This window comes from Galeopterus variegatus, unplaced genomic scaffold (assembly GCF_000696425.1).
Source record: "Galeopterus variegatus unplaced genomic scaffold, G_variegatus-3.0.2 Scaffold24662, whole genome shotgun sequence".
NCBI classification, from domain to species: domain Eukaryota; kingdom Metazoa; phylum Chordata; class Mammalia; order Dermoptera; family Cynocephalidae; genus Galeopterus; species Galeopterus variegatus.
The window spans coordinates 4,890-6,811 of record NW_007750773.1 but is presented as its reverse complement, the minus strand read 5'-3'; the positions used below and the strand labels follow the sequence as shown (position 1 = coordinate 6,811).

Genomic DNA, 1,922 nt, shown 5'->3' with positions numbered 1-1,922 from the left:
TGCCACAGAGACCATCTCATAAGTTTCAAAAGGTGATCCCAATTTTCCAAGCATACTTTTTGAACTTCTAAGTATTAGAGGAATTTTTATTCACCACTGCATTACAGAGATAACCCTGAGCAGGATTATACTGCTGCAGCTAGACACTTTTTGGTGGTACCATCAGATAATGGAAAACAATCTGAAAATAAGGTCTCAGTGCTTTCATCCATATGCAAGTTGTCATAAGAAAGACTCCATGAAGCTACAAGTTCAGGCCGAGAAGCATGAAGCAGATCAGAGCATCTTCTACTTGAGCTCCATGTTGCAGTATTTCCTCTCCTGCACAGCTGTGGTGACCGAGTCCTTCCTACTGGCAGTGATGGCCTATGACCACTTTGTGGCCATTTGTAATCCTCTGCTTTATACAGTGGCCATGCCACAGGGGCTCTGTGACCTCCTGGTAGCAGGGTCATATCTTTGGGGTATGACGGGCCCCTTGGTACTCCTTTGCTATGCTCTCCATCTAAACTTTTCTGGACACAATGTGATCAACCACTTTTTCTGTAAGTACACTGCTCTCATCGCTGTGTCCAGCTCTGATGTTCACATCCCCCACCTGCTGCTTTTTGCTTTTGCCACCTTCAATGATGTGAGTACACTGCTGGTCATCCTCACGACCTACGTTTTCATTTTCATGACTGTACTAAAAATCCGTTCTGCCAGTAGGTGTCACAAAGCCTTCTCCACCTGTGCCTCCCACATGACCTCCATCACCATCTTCCATGTGACTGTCCTTTCCCTTTACTGTGTGCCCAACTCCCAAAACCATCACCAATCCCATGATGAACCCTCTGATCTATAGCCTGAGGAATAAAGATGTAAAGGATGCCTTTAGGAAATTAAAACATGCAAAAGTTCCACTACATTGAACCAATCTCAAAAGATGTTTTCAGTCTTCATGAACACTATAACTGAGTCTAAAATGTTTCTAAATCTGAAAGGTATATTTGTATGAGGTTTTCCCAGATGATTATGATGCATGAATTATAAATTTAAATCCTTTAAAAATGTCAAGGAAGACAATTCTGAGATGAATGCCACAGGACTTGTATCCATAAAGTATCATTTTTTTTTCAATTCTCTGAAAGAGAAACAAAAATATTACAGAGCACAATAGATGAATTAATGTGGAGAATAATATAACTGAGAGAATGATGTTATTTCTCCATTGTACAGTCTTTTCTGATCTAATGTGTACACAGATGAAACCTTGACTTTAAAGATGTTTTTGTTGTGTGTCACTGAAGCACTGTGTCTTTGTTAGCAGATACAGGTGGATATGCTGTGTGAGGAAAGGGCTGTAATTATTTTCTGACATCTGCATTTCTTAGATTTTGTGATTTCTATAAATAGAAAGCCTTGCTCTTGAAACAGCTCATGTTGAGAAGTAAATAAAACAAGTATTATTACATCTGCTACACAGATGATGACAGAGATGGTTGAAGAGATAGTCTAGGAATGACTGAAACGAGAGATTTAAGACAGACTTAACTGTTTTCATTCCAAATCCAGTGCATTTATCTACCATACTTCTGAGGAAATAAGCATGAGAGTTCATAGAGATCAATTTTGTCTTTCAGAATGGACAGTCACTGGAATCATTTCAATATTCTTAGATTGAACTTTTATATTATTACTCAAAACAGGTCATAGAGATCAATTTTGTCCTTCAGAATGGACAGTCACTGGAATCATTTCAATATTCTTAGATTGCAGTTTTATATTATTACTCAAAATGGGGAATCCCAGTATTATCAGGTCTGTACACCCCTGCAAGTGTTGTCCAGTCTAATTCATACAGAATGAATGTGTATATTGAAGAAGCAGATTTTAAAACTTCTTTGTTAATGATTACATAAATGACTAAACAAACACAAATA

At 38.1% G+C, this 1,922-nt stretch overlaps 1 pseudogene; it reads left to right on the top strand.

The window, feature by feature from the left end:
* Nucleotides 1-238: 238 nt before the first annotated feature.
* Nucleotides 239-911, top strand: LOC103583593 (annotated as a pseudogene).
* Nucleotides 912-1,922: the final 1,011 nt, after the last annotated feature.